The sequence below is a fragment of the Cheilinus undulatus genome, linkage group 10 (genome assembly GCF_018320785.1).
Source record: "Cheilinus undulatus linkage group 10, ASM1832078v1, whole genome shotgun sequence".
Lineage (NCBI taxonomy): Eukaryota > Metazoa > Chordata > Actinopteri > Labriformes > Labridae > Cheilinus > Cheilinus undulatus.
Genome location: NC_054874.1, coordinates 24,797,467 through 24,811,803, shown reverse-complemented (window position 1 = coordinate 24,811,803; position 14,337 = coordinate 24,797,467).

Genomic DNA, 14,337 nt, shown 5'->3' with positions numbered 1-14,337 from the left:
GTTCGGACTGCAGTCTTTCTAAACTTAAATTCCCCCCTAATGTTAAGCAGCTTCACCAAGTATAGAAAGACACATGACCCAGGTTATGTCTCAGGCTTACATGCAATTTAACAAATAAATGAATTCTATGCAAGTAAATTGTCTGTTTCCTTGTTAAAATAGCTTTGTAAGTATGGAACATTGTAAGCTTCCCCAGTGTTGCTATTTAGTAATGGGCTATACACCGCGTTCCAAATTATTATGCAAATCATATATTTCGCTTATTTTCCTAAATATTAATGCAAATGACAGCCAGAATATTTCTCAAGTCATCAGCCATAGAGCATAATTCAATGTTTCTGTACAAACAAACACAACAGAGTTTAAAAAAATTTTATAGGTTGTAAAGAACTGAAAATGGTCATTTGTTGAATTTGCAGCAGTAGGAGGTCATATTTACTGAAATCAAAAGCTATTTCAATCAAAAACATCTTAACAGGCAAAGTTCCATGTTAACAAAGGAGCCCTTCTTTGATATCACCTTCACAATTCTTGCATCCATTGAACTTGTTAGTTTTTGGAGAGTTTCTGCTGGGATTTCTTTGCAATATATCAGAATATCCTCCCAGAGCTGCTGTTTTGATGTGAACTGCCCCCTAGCCTCACAGGTCTTCAGCTTGAGGATGCTCCAAAGGCTCTCAACAGGGTTGAGGTCAGGGGAGGATGGGGACCACACCATGAGTTTCTCTCCTTTTATGCCCATAGCAGCCAATGACCCAGAGGTATTCTTTGTAGCATGAAATGGTGCATTGTCAGGCATGAAGAAAATTTTGCCACAGAAGGCACTGCTCTTCTTTTTGTACCATGGAAGAAAGTGGTCAGTCAGAAACTCTATATACTTTGCCAAGGTCATTTTCACACCTTCAGGGACCCTAACAGGGCCTACCAGCTCTCTCCTCATGAATCTAGCCCAGAACATGACTCCGCCACCTCCTTGCTGACATCACGACCTTGTTGGGACATGGTGGCCATCTACCAACCATCCACTACTCCTCCACCTGGACCCTCCAGGGTTGCATGGCACTCATCAGTAAACACATTTGAAAATGAGTCTTCATGTATTTCTGGGCCCACTGCAACCATTTCTGCTTGTGAGCATTGGAAGGGGCCAGATAGTAGGTTTATACACGACTGCAAGCCTCTGGAGGATCCTACACCTTGAAGTTTGTGGGACTCCAGAGGCACCAGCAGCTTCAAATACCTGTTTGCTGCTTTGCAATGGCATTGTAGCTGCTGCTCTCTTAATCCAATTTATTTGTCTGGCAGAAACTTTCCTCAATATGCCTTTATCTGCATGAACCCGTCTGTGCTCTTAATCAGCGACAAATTTCTTCACAGTATGATGATCACGCCTAATTGTTGATGTCATAACTAATGTTTCATTCCTTGTCCAAGGCATTGCACTATTTGACACTTTTCCACAGCAGAGAGATCCTTTCTGCTATCCCATATTGCTTGAAACTTGTGGCCTGTTTAATAATGTGGAACATCCTTCTCAAGTAGTTTTCCTTTAATTGGGCTCACCTGGCAAACTAATTATCACAGGTGTCTGAGATTGGTTTCAGTGATCCAGAGAGCCCTGAGACACAATACCATCCATGAGTTTAATTGAAAACAAAAATTTAAATGTTTATGACACTAAAATCCAATTTGCATTATAACTTGGAATGCAGTGTAAAATCAGGCACCTAACCATGCATTCTCCATTTGCAAAATATCTGTGATACAAAATCAGGGACTTCAAGCACGGTACTGTGACGGATGTCATCCTTGTAATAAGATGGTTTATGAAATTTAATCCCAGCTGGATATTCCACACTCAACAGTGAGTGATATTATAAGAAAGTGGAAGCATTTAGGAACAGCAGCAACACAGCCCAGAAGTGGATGACAACGTAGAATCTTAGAGCGGGGCAAACACTTGCATGGTGTGTAAAAGTCGCCAACACTCTGCTGATTCCATAGCTCAAGGGGTCTGAATTTCCATTGGCATTAATTAAATGTAAGCACAAAAACTTTGTGTCAGGAGCTTCATGGACTGGGTTTCTATGGCCAAGCAGCTGCATACAAGCTTCATATCATCAAGTCCAATGCTAGGTGTCAGATGGAGCAGGTTAAAGCACATGGGCACTGGAATTTAGACAGTAGAAATGTGTTCTATGCAGCGACGACTCATGATTCTCTGTTTTGCAGTCAGCTGGGGGAGTCTAGGTTTGACGGACGCCGGTGAAGGAACAATGGTACAGGGCAGGTTTTCAGGGTTTGGGCTAGGCCCCTTATCTCCAGTGAAGGGCAATCTTAATGCTTCAGCATACCAAGAAATTTTGGACAATGCTATACTTTCAACTTTGTGGCAACAGTCTGGTGTATGCCCTTTTCTATTCCAATATGACTGTACCCTAGTGCACGAAGAAAGGCCTATAAAGACATGCTTTTATGAGTTTGGTGGGGAAGAACTTGACTGGCCCATGCAGAGCCCTGACCTCAAACCCATCAACCCCCTTTGGGATCAACCAGAATGGAGATTGCGAGCCAGGTTTTCTCGTCTAATGTCAGAACCTGACCTCATAAATGTCCTACAGAATGAATGGGCTCAAATTCCAACAAAATGCTCAGAGACCTTTTGGAAAACCTTCTAAGAAGAGTGGAGGCTGTTATGTCATTTCAGTCCCTGTTGGTGTAATGGTCAGACGACTGAATAGTTTTGTCCATTTAGTGTAACTCCAGTCTTTTTAGGCGTAATTGAAGGGGAAAACTGTCTTACAAGCCAATACAGAACTGAATGCTAAACTTAAATAAATATCAATACATAAGGGTATCATTTAGTGTCAGACCAAATTCATTCCTTCAAGCCAATCTGTTGTTTTGTTAATATAAATAAATAAATAAATAAAAAGTGATCGTCACTCAACAAGGGCATGTTTGAAAGGAGACTGACGTCAACAGAACAGGCATTGTTCAGCATGATCATGTCATCACAATCACACCTTGGTCATCAATACATTTTCTACTGAAAGGCAGCTCCATTTACATTGATGTCATCAGGTAAAGCAAACATAAATACATGTTGCTATGGATACTGAAGAAAGTGGCACTGCACTTAAACAGGAAGGAACCAAAACATCCCAGGTAGAGGAGAGTGAGAGGACAAAGGGGGGCTTTATTTAGTGATCCATGGGAACACTTTCATTTTAACACATCCATTATTGTATAATAGCATCACAGTAAAGAGGAAGGAGAGAGTAGGAGATGGAGGAAGAGAGGGAGTGTGAGCTAAATCACATCCTGGCCATATGGGAGGAGAAAACAATTCATCGCCTTCCTTTTTCTTTGTATTTCTTCAAGGTGACTCCTTGTCAGTTTTGTTTGCAAGAAATAGAGAAAATGTCCAAAAGCTTCTGAGTGATGGGATGCACATCAAGCAAAGCAAAGAATCCAGAAGATGTTGATTTTTCATCTAAACCAAAAAGAGGTTATTAAGAAGAAAAGGATAAAAATGGCAACAAGACATAAAATACTTCCTGCGTTTCTCCGTCTGAAACATTGCTCTGTGTGCTCAGGCCGTACCAGGTTTCACATTCGGGACCCATGCTTGGACCCAATTCTTGGGTTCATTTGACCAGCGTGAACATAAGACTTAGAGCTTGAAGAGGTGGTCTTGGCCACAATTTGTGTGTACTAGTGCACGATCCAAGAAAGAGGTGAATGCAAACGTGCTCAAGTACCAACCACCACTGTTGGGTGGATTTTTTTTTTCTTCTTAATAAATGAAATCATTTTAAAACTGCATTTTTTATTTACTCAGGTTTTCTTTGTCTGATATCAATTTTTTTTTTGATGATCTGAAACATTTAAGTGGGACTATTGTGCAAAACAATAAGAAATCAGGAAACACGTTTTCACAGCACTGTAAATCATTTCATCACTATTTTTACTGAGTTAACAAAGAAAAGTTTTTCTAAACTTTTTGTTCATAGGTGTCTGAGCTGTTGGTTGAAAGTCAGACACGCTCCAAGAAAGGAATCCAAAAATAAGACATTAACACATCCAGATATTTCAGATGGAGGTGCATCACATGCTGAGCAGGTTATGCAGTGTGGGGGATTTTTCTTTATTTACACAGGCCTCCTCTAGGTAATATAAAAAGCACCTTCATGTTTCTTACCGTTTGGCATCAGTTTCATTTCTCAGTAGCCTAGCAACAATTGAAAGAGTAAATTCAAAGAAGTAACTTGTTGTTTGTTTCCCTCTAAGCCTCCCTAATGGGCTGTGGACACAGCAAGACATAGTCTATTTTAAACCAGAAAAGACCAGCACAGAAGCACGGTTACAGCTGATACAGTAAAAGGCACAACCAGAGGCTTGATGCATTTACTTTTTATTTAAAGTATCTTTGAATCTATAGAAAGGAAGCATACACATAGTACCAATGCTTTCTAATTGAGCATTCACCAAACTTTGCTTCCTAAATTACACAAATGCAGTCAACTTTCTATTCTGTGGATGCCTAAAAACCACCTCATGGGTGTACTGTACTTTATCTACCACTTGTCAGCTGGGTCTGCTTGGCCTGCAGGCCTAACCTTCAAAATATGGTCTACCACACCAGACAGTCTTATATGTGCAACACTGTATTTTCGTCTGACATGCAATGTCCACCTAGACTTCCACAATAAAAAAGCCAAAAATAAATATGCGGATTCAAGTTTTACTTTGAAAGTGAATTTTGAAGATAAACACGTCTTTTTGTGTCTATTTAGGGCTCCTGTGAAGAGTTTAAGGCTTATTAACTTCATTTGATGATGAACTTCATTCTAGATGTAAATTAGACCTTCAGCAAGAAGACACATTATTTCTGTATTGTCATTTTCTACCTTGAAAACGCTAAAATACTTACTGTAAATGAAGTGAATGGTTGTCAGAAATATCAGGATGAGATTGTTTCAGCTCAACACAAACTAAACATTTCTCACACACATTGTTATTTTAGCACCAAAACCATTTTTATTTGTTAGAAAAGACACCATGTGGGTTTGAATATGTTTGAACCTTAGTTTATAACATTGTGTTTCTAACAGTTGCTAAATCACTTACCCACAGTGTTGAGAGTACTGCTTTATTTACCTACATAGTAATGTGTTACTATAACACTGATACTATTAGCAGTGTCTTGGTACTTTTCAAATGCAATTAGCAGAGTGAAATATCTAATTTAGGCAGGACAAAGTGGGACAGCACTGTTATTTTACAGCAGGTTAATTCAATATGCCATTAAATGTTAAGATAAAGTTGAGTTTACTTTTTCTGTGTTTAGCCCATTGCTAGCTTAACTAGATCACTGCCACTGCCCACGTGGTCTTCCATACTGATTTGTTGATGTCCGACATCTCTCCTTTTGTTTATTTTTTTGCTTGTGGGAAGCAAAAATGTAACACCATCACTCTAAACCAGGGATTGACAACACTGGTTACTGAGAGGGCCACTTGATGCTAGTATCATTCCCAGCGTACCACATACGCAATGCAAAATACAAAATACTAATAGATGTTCTTGTGTTTCAAACACGTGCCAGATGTGGCTATTGGACAAGCTGGGTGGTTCTGGCATCATGTAGTTCTTGAATTTCAGACACAGGTGGACTTTCACTGTGAGGTCGCACAACCATTGAGAAACAGCTGAAGATTTACTTTAACGTTAAACTTGTCATCAGTCAATCAAACTTTATGAACCCCTTTCAAACAAAGTAAATTGCAGTTCAAAGTGCTTTACAGGATTGTACAAAAGTTATTGACATAAAGGTAAATTGGTAAAAAGGTTAAGAGACTAATGCACACAAAAATCAATTCACTAAAATAATTAAAAAGAGACAAATAAAAGACAAAGCAGTAAAGGAAATAATTTATAAAATAAGAAATATTAGAATTAAAAATAAAATTAATAATAAAACAATAATAAAAGATTTAATATTACAAATAATTCAAAGCCTATAAAACTGGACATAAAAACATAGATGATCATAACTACATTTAAATAAAAGCTGAAAAACCCAAAATTGTATGCACTTCCTAACTAGAACAAAAGTAACAACAAATGCCAAAATATTTCCTGTCTATTTGAAATTAGTTGCAAATGTCAGGTGGCACAACTGCAAAAGAATGAAGCATTATATGTTATTGACCCATTTGTATGTACATGCTGTACTGGTTGAGATTTGAGATTGATTTATTATTTTTTTTTTTTAAATGGGACAATATGCATTAATGGACATTTACATGTAAATACATGGGATTATAGGCCGATGGCTAATTTCCATCCCTGGTCCCCTTAGCAGGTTGGTGTAAACACATAGAACAAAAATAAACATCAGAAAATAGGAATAAAACACACAGAGTGTATTAAAAGACAAGCAACATACATAAGCTCTGAACAAACTAAAAGACATACAGTCTGAATGAAGAACAGGCTGGGAGTTGGGGGGCCATGGTAATTATACACAGTAGATTAAAAAGTGCTAGTGCTAATTAAAGTGCCATAGTGCATAAGTGCCAAGTGCTAAAGAGCATGGTGCTAGCTGCCTGAGAACTCAGGTCCTCATTAAATTGCACATTGCCAAAATTATTGCACAGAAATATAAAGTATATGTTGTATTGCACATTGCCCTGCTGTCCAAGGTTACTCTGTTTTACATTCTCCATTTTAGATTTTGTCATGATTTCTTCCTGTTCATAAGTTATTAGGAATGCAAATTGACTCAGGGGCTATGAGTGAGCAAATGGCCTCAGATGGCCTCTGGGTTGCCAGTAGCCCATCCCTGCTCTAAACCTTTGGGATATCAGAAGTCAGATCTGCAGTTCCCATAAACACACCATTGTGGCACAGTAGCTTCTCCTAAAAGCTTGACAGGCCTCCTGTGCATAGTTATGATTGCTAAATCTGGATTAGATGGCGACCATTCTAGGGAGGGACTTAGTGAAGGGCCATTACAATCATCTAAAAGCTCTCAGATAGAGGTTTAACATTATGATAATAATATCAAAGTTATGTGGCCATTAGCTAATATATACTGAATATCCTGCTTAGACAAAGTTATGGTGTCTATCTTTTCTATCTCTGTCAACCTCTGTCGCTCCATATTTGAAATTTTTCTTTCTCCTTTTGTGTCATCCCTCTCTCTCCTTATTCCCGAGGACCTTGATGCTGTTTTGGTCATTTGTTTCCATTAGGATCAGGAGCAGGCGAAGCGCTGTTGTCTTCTGATGGCTACTTTGCTGATTGGTGACCCATTGCAACAACACAATGATGATAGCCTGGCAGAGAGAATACAAATGAAAGCACTGGCTGTTCCTGCTGAATAAAAACTGAGACTCAAGTTTTTACTGTTCACTGTTTTAAATACTCAAATTTATTCTATCTGGTTTTTGTCCTTTACATGCTTTAGAAGTAGATTTTGTCTTTGCACATATGTGACTTAGCATTGCCACCACAGTGTCGACGTGTTATCCATATATCCTCATGCTCTCATCATGTCTGTTCAGGATGGCTGCATCAAAACATTGCATATGGCCAAATATAGTCATGTTAGTTTATAAATAAAAAAATCTATCCTGTCCTGTGAAAGCTTCTCACTTTATTTCTGATGCAGCACAGTATCACAGGAAATGTAGTTTTGCAGTAAATCCAGATCTGCTCAACAACCCCTGAAGGAATTATGCCAACCAGAAAATGTAAAAATTCAACAAGAACAAATCATCAATTTACTGCTCACGCAGTCGATTTCGACACAAACCACATCTTGTGGTTGTCCGAGTCAGTAAACATTTGATGCAGAATGAAATGCACAGGCAGACAATATGTTTTAATATGTGCACGAGTTGCATTGCCAACAGATTTAGCAGTAAATCTTATTTACACAGATGCTGAATATCCTGATAAGGTGTAATAACACATTATTTGCACCAGAACATTTTTTGCTCACATAATGCCATATGTAGACATGTGAGGACGATAAATATTGGCTTGTATTGTGTTCTTCCCAGCTGCCTTCACATATGGCTTATGGATATTATAAGGCTTTCAAATATTTATAGTATTTGGAAACACACAAAACACCTGCTGAAGCTGTCTTATTTTTTAATGATCTATAGCTGAAAATACTGTATTGGGCACTTTATCTTTTCTGTAGCTCTTCACCTTCCTTTTTTAATTACCAAGAATACAGTTTTGATCCCATTTTTTCAGCTGCTGCTGTGACAAGATTCCCCTAAAAGGATCATGATGTTTCTTTGTTCCCATCAGTGTTTTTGTCTTGTTCCCTTTGTTGAACAGGAGTGTTATATTAGCTTACAGACGCACTGGATGTGAAAGTCAACATCATGACATTAACCAGTGTTACTTGGGATGAAAAAGTGCTCACCTATTCTAGATAAGACCTCTTAGTGATTGCTGCAGTTCTCACTGGGAAAACCCAAATATCAGCGTGAGGCACAGCAGGCTGAAACATATACACACGTAGCTCCTGCCTGTCTGAATTTGTGTGCATAGGAAAGATCTATTTATCTCTCTGCTTGTGTCTTTTTGTCCTCTCCATGTGACATGACCGATGATAATTTTGATGAAATTTTGGAGAAAGTATCAGTATTTTATTTTTTCAATTTTCAAAAAACAAACAAACAAATAAATAAATAAATAAATAAATAAATAAAAGGGGGAATTTGCATGGAAATTTGGGAATGACTTTCTAAAAACTGGGGGTTCTTTTAATGGGGTACTTTATTTATTATTTTTTGAATAATTTTTACAGAAAAATCAGTTAATTTCTTTGAAATTTTAGATGTTTTTTTTATATATATATTTTATTTTGGGAAGGACAATTTCCAAGATAATCCTGATGTTTCAACGTATCAGGTCCTACCCATCCTAAAGAAGCGAGAGAAACTTAAAAATGCTTTCCACACAAAACCTCAGGACTCAGGAGGTTGAGACTTAAGAAAAAAAAAAAAAAAAAAAAAAAAAAGAAATGATTGTTTTAGACATCTCTGTGTGATAAGCTTATCAAAAAATCGCTCAGCTCTGTCTACATCAGATGTACACTGATGCATTCTTTTAATACGACTGTAAATACTTAATGAAAAAAGAAAGAAAAGAAATCACAAGTTTAGCGAGAAGAATTCAGGAGCTTACAAGACAAATATTTAAAATGCTTAAAGCCACAGATCATTACACTTGACACAGCTTTGTAGGATGGCTGCTTCTTTCAATACTATCAACTGTTTTTGCCCACGTATTTGACTGAATAGCTATAAGCCATTTGCGTTTCAGGTCATCTGATCATTATCTAATTTTTTGTAAAAACATTAAATAAGAATGTACCTGGGCAGTGTAATGGTTGCATGTGTAAATCTGAAACATTTGTTTATATATAACTAGTTAAACCATCATAGTTTTGCTTGATCTACTACCCCTTATTGGATAAAAACATTTAAAAGAGTTGTTTCATGTTTTTGTTAGGTGGGAACCACATTGTTACATTTAGTTTAGATTGTTACTGGGATAATAACCTAAATTCTGTCTAATATCAGTGTGAATAGAGGATGCTTAGTGATGGCATGAATTCTGTTCTTTGACCTGCTGTATACAGCATTCACCCAGTTACTGATCTAAAGAGACCAAGAATAAATAGCTTTAATAATTAGTTTCCAGGAATTTGCATAATGTTGCCCTTATTTGAGGCATCTCATTTAAGATGTTAATTTATGTAAATTACCCTGGAGCCAAATATCCGAGGACCACTAGAGGTTCACTGTGGATTTGGCTTCACTGGCACATATGAGCACAACATGCCAAAATTAACTAAAGACACTAATTTGATCCTCAGGGCTATCGCTGTGAATACAGACATGTCTTCAGTTGAGCCAATAGAAGAAAGAGGCTTTATTTAACGGTTTCATATTACATTTAAGTACAGTTTTTTAGTACCGTGATTTTCCACTTTGATTTCTATTGATGCTTTTAGAGCAAAGGCAAGTGTAAAAATGCCACCTTGTCATGCTTGATTGTCAATTTCCACAGCTCTGAACATGAAAAAACATCTCCTGACTCTATGTCCAAACCTGTTTTTGCACCATCTCAGGTCTTAAAAATCTTTTTACCTTTCCCCTTCCCTTTCCCCAGCGTGCTTTGTGCTGCAATGCTTCAATCAATATAAGATCGCTGTTATCTCCTGCATTCACCTGCTCTGTGTTGAGCTGGTGGCCAAATTATTCTGTATGTGACTGACAAGAAAATTCTCAGTGACATACTGGGACAAAGCATGTTTATTTCACTTACTTTCGATACCTGTTGTTAAAGTGAGCTGCGATTTAAGGTATGAAAGACATAAGAAAGAAAGAAAGCAGTAAAAATGTAGTGAGCTGGCTAACATTGTGTCTATAAAGCATTGGACAAACACATAATCATTATTGACTGCACACGTGAAACAGGATACAAATCCCAACAAGCACAGAGTCAGATGCTCTACATCTTTGAAGAAGCAGTTTTCTGTGCCATGTGTTTTTGCTTTTTCATGGTGGGAAGGCAGCCGCAGGAGCAGAAGTGCTTGCAGGCTCAGCAAAGTGATAAAAAAAAGACTTGTTCTGTCATGGGGCTGAGGCTGGACTCCCTCGAGACACAGTGGAGGGGAGGGGGAGCCCATGCAGGGTGCCATCTAAAGCTCCATGGTGTTTTATGGGGAGTTAATTTCCCACCTGTTTGTATAGCCAGTTAATCCATGATGACTTTCTTTATAGCCTTGTGGACTTCAAGACTTAGTATTCATAAATGATGAGTTTTTGCCACTGTGGCTGATAGATTTGGTAAATTTACCTCACAATGAACAGAAAAACAGAATTTAACTGACTGTTAACTTCCAGTAAAGGCAGTGACATCAGCTAACAACAGTCTGTACTGAGATGAACTGCTCTGTGATTTTATATTGCAGTGTTAGGAGGGCGGGGTCACCCCCCACTGTGGGCTCATGACATCATGAGTCCACATATTTGCTCCACCCAAATGAAACTGAGCCAGGAAAGATGTGGAAAAACTTTCGAAAAGTCTCAATCCAAAATTCTGTCACATGTAGATCTCAGTGTTTTCACATGTTTAAAGCCACCTTATTCCAACATATCTTGTGTGTTTAGACAAAAATTTTGGATTTCACTTTACAGGGTCTTTAACAGCACTGCAAAACCTCAAGTCTTATCAAGTACATTTGTCTCATTTTCTTGTCAAAATATATCATTACAGTCATTTATCATTACACTTACCAGCATTGTATTAATATAAAAAATAAGGTCTGAATTTGTAGGAATAGGTAAATAATAAAAAAAAAACCTGCCATTTGGACAAGAAATTAACCTGTAGATTGTTTAGAAATTTTAATCAGTTGGTCCTAAATTCAATGCCTTATGTTTACAGACAAGTAAGCTAAACTGAGACAATCAGACTAAGATGATCAGCCTGAGACCAACAAATGATCCCTTTATTACTGGAAGACAATATTCCAATCATTGTTGTCCATCTCTATTACAATACAAGTGCCAGGAATACAATTAATGCTTGACATTTGTCTTAATCTTACTTGTACCATTTGACTAATGCAGCAATGAGCTGCTCTCCCCACAGGGATCATTACACTTCCATCTCACTGATTGGTCTCACCTGCTGTCTTTTGCTCTTTTAACAGAGGAAATGACCTTTTCCTCATTATCGCTGAAATTTCTAATAGCGATCACACTGTCACGTATGCTCACATTCATAACGTTTCCCCCCCGTCATCAGCTTTGTTAACTATCCATGCAGAAAATGGCCAAATGCGTACATTTACTCAGCATCTTATAAATGTCTTCACCCCAGTGAAACTGGAGAGATTTGAGAACTTGCTACAGCTAATGAAAGCCACTTACTTCATGTTAGCATGTCCCTTTGTGAAACAGATTTAGTGCAACATGCTGTCCTCCGCTCTTACAAGAAACACATGGATGACCTCTCAAATTAACATGTATATACTAGGTAAAGACAAGAGAGAAATACTTTTAGCCAGAAGAATTTGGTGTTTACATATCAAGGCAAAGCGTGGATGTGTTTGCGAATGTGCACGAAATAAACAAAATGGCTGATTGTTTTGAAATGGCTGAGTCAAGTGTGTTTTCACACATATGACTTAAAAGATGGTGGACTTAGACAGACTAAGGATTGGAGACAGAAACTACCTCTCAGCTCTAAACTCAGTACAGCAACGTCTGCACACAGAAACCCAGTGGACGGACTTTGATTATGCAGTCGTGCTAATATTTGTGTAGGTGAAGGCACTGTATTGGATAAATGTGGACACAGCAAAGTAAATACAACAACAACACACGCAGCACATAAACAGATAATAGGACAAAAATGCAGCTTTCAAAGAATCAGCTTGAAACACCTACAGCTAGTTCTGCTCAGAACAAAGCCTTTTACTTGTGATCAAAGCCTAATGTTCAACTAGATCAAGGAGTGAGCAATGGTCAGTTCATCACTGTTCCTTCCATGCTTCCAGCAAGTTAAAAGTCTTGTAGGGTCAAGATTCAGCTTTAGGATAAGAACAGGGTTTGTATGATCATTCTGAGGCAGGAGAAGAGTTGTGTGTTCTTCTTCGAATACTGGTGAGCTTTCTACAGCACTCCTGTCTGGATGACATCAAAGAAACAAAATATCTCTTGTACTCAACCAGCCAAATGTTGACTGCACTTAAACTTAGGCTGAAGCTGGAGCACAGGGCACACAGTGGAAGGCAGCTGGTCTTCTGCTGCTTGGATGGTGATCTCCTATTGTGTCCTACTGTAAGGGATGCTGTGATTAGGTGTGCCTTTGTTTTTATGACTTTTAAACCATTTAAACCATTTTCTTAAAAACTACTAAAAAGGCTTCAACACTGCAATGTAAGCTGAGTCTTTGTTTCATGAAATCCATCACATGGCTGGTTCCCAACAATACTTAGACTGAAAATATAATTAGAAAATGTGACTATATTTTATACTTTTTCTATTATTGTTATCCTCAAAATTTTAAGTGAATGAATGTGAAATTCTTAGCTTCCATTTAACAAGAACACATTTTGGGATTCAACCACCCAGCTATGCTACTGCAGTTAAAAAGATGTTTTAAAAGCAGCTAGTGCCACCATTTAAAGATGTTTGAAAGTGTTTCAGTTTGACGTCAAATTATGTATATTTTCCAGAAAATTGAAAAAAAGCCAAGGTCATGCATCTGCAGTATGTTTGTGCTCACTGCATGGACATAGTATGACTTCATTTTTCCCCTGAAAGGCTTTAAGAATATGTTTTGATTCCTTTTGTTGTCAGTGACGGAGGATGTTCCACTGCCAAGGATGATGGGAAAATAAAAAGGTCTGTAAACCTTTTGTTATCACCCCCTGCCCCCCCCTAAACTCCTCTCTTGATTTCACAAACTCCCCTCCTCTCTGTGGTGAGCCATGTGGCAGCGTGTCATTTATTACTGTGATGATATAGAGGTCTATTTAACAGTTTCTCTTTCAGTGTCTTTGTTCTTTGCCCCTGAATTTAGCAGCAGTCAGCGTTCGTTGTAGATGTGTGATCCCTCAGATTAAACCAAGGCCTCTATGAAACAAGTGAAACTCCACCTTTAATTTGAACCACAAAATTAGAAATAACACAATCAGTTGACGACATAGTTAGTTTTTTGTTTTCTTTTTATTTCAATTACAAACTGATTCCAAATGCCTACTTTTAGCTGTTTAATATAGTTTAAGCCTTCCCAAAAGTCTGGCAAAAGGCTGTTCAGCAGTATCCATAACAAAACAGCATCTAGCCTGATGTGAAGGGCAATTTGTTGAATTCTAAACATGTTAAATGTTTTAAGATATTCAAATTGCAGTTGTTCATAACATAAAGTCCTAAAAATGTTGTATCTTGGTTGGAATTTTTTCCTGTTGATGCAAAAAGAAAAATGTTGAAGACTTTCATCAAAGCTTTTACTACGCCCCTGGTAGGTTTGGCATTATCTCTTTTTCTACCATGTATGACACACAGCATGGAAGAGAGCAAGTCGACAGAAATTTCAAAGTAAAATTAGCACAATAAAGTTTGTGGTTAGGAAGAGAATAGGGAAAGATCAAACTTAATTTCTTTGGTTTTCTGTTTGCTCGATGGGGAGTAAAATTTGCTTGGTTCTTTAATAAAAGGATTGTTTGAGGAATCATTCTCATCATTTCTCAAGCTCATCCTTAATAATTTCTTCATTTATATT